This window comes from Gossypium hirsutum, chromosome A07 (assembly GCF_007990345.1).
Source record: "Gossypium hirsutum isolate 1008001.06 chromosome A07, Gossypium_hirsutum_v2.1, whole genome shotgun sequence".
In the NCBI taxonomy this organism is placed as follows: domain Eukaryota; kingdom Viridiplantae; phylum Streptophyta; class Magnoliopsida; order Malvales; family Malvaceae; genus Gossypium; species Gossypium hirsutum.
Window position 1 is genome coordinate 97772973 of NC_053430.1, and position 1113 is coordinate 97774085.

Genomic DNA, 1113 nt, shown 5'->3' on the forward strand with positions numbered 1-1113 from the left:
TTTTAAAGGATTACGAAGAGTCCATAATCCTAAGAATCTCAGCTTTACAAAATCAAGAACAAGAATCAGATACTGAAACTGATTCGTTGAGAAATTCAAGTACACTAGAAGAATTTGAATCCTCATCAGAAAGAAAAACAGAGACAGAAGATGAGATCATCCAAAAAGCTTTTTAGACAACTAAAGTTGAAGAACCAAGTGATGAAGAAATGCCAGAATCATCTTCTGCACCACACAGACATTATTCCACACAAAAAACATCAATTGGAAGAACCACTTTCACTATTGATGATTTACCATAAAAAAAATGGCCAGATAGAATCCAAGAGTTCCATTCTTGGTTAAAAACTCGCAAGCTGACTGAAGATAGCAACTATAATATTATTATGGAATTTTTTTCCAGATTTACTGGAATGTTGTGAGATTGGTGGAATGCGATTGATCAGTAAAATCAAATGCAGTTCTTAGTCCTCCAAGATCTGGCTCAACCAATCAGAATTATACACCAACATTTTGTGAGCAATCCTGAAAATTTTTTGACATTGAAAAGAAGAGAATTCTACAAGAGAAAGTGGTGTTCATACAGAAAGAAAGATTTAGCAAAGCACTTCAAAGTAATGACTAAATTATTTTGTATTTTGGGCTTAAATTCAAACCTTAAGCCAATTATTCTTTCATCTCTTCCTGATTCACTTCAAGTTGCAGTTAACTAAGCCCTCAGTGACAAAATAAAGACATTCTCCAAATAACAATTGGAGAACTTCAACAAGAAGTCTTTATTGCTCTAGAAGACATCTGCAACAGAAGAAAGATATTCAAGGACCATCTCCATGGTGATAAGAAAATTGACAAAGCCTGCGATGAATCCCATCTGAAATACAAATGTGCAATGGATAAATTATGTAACTATCAAACTAAGAAAAGAAGCATTTCAGAAAACATTCTTTTTCTAAAAATACTTCAATATAGAAAGGGAAGAAAAGGCCCTAACGGAGATATCTCAAGAAGAAACGAAGAACAACAGCAAAATCTGATCGATGCTATATTTGCAATCAGAAAGGACATTTCTCAAAAGATTGTACAAAGAATAAAAAAAAGGCCAAAAAGATTGCA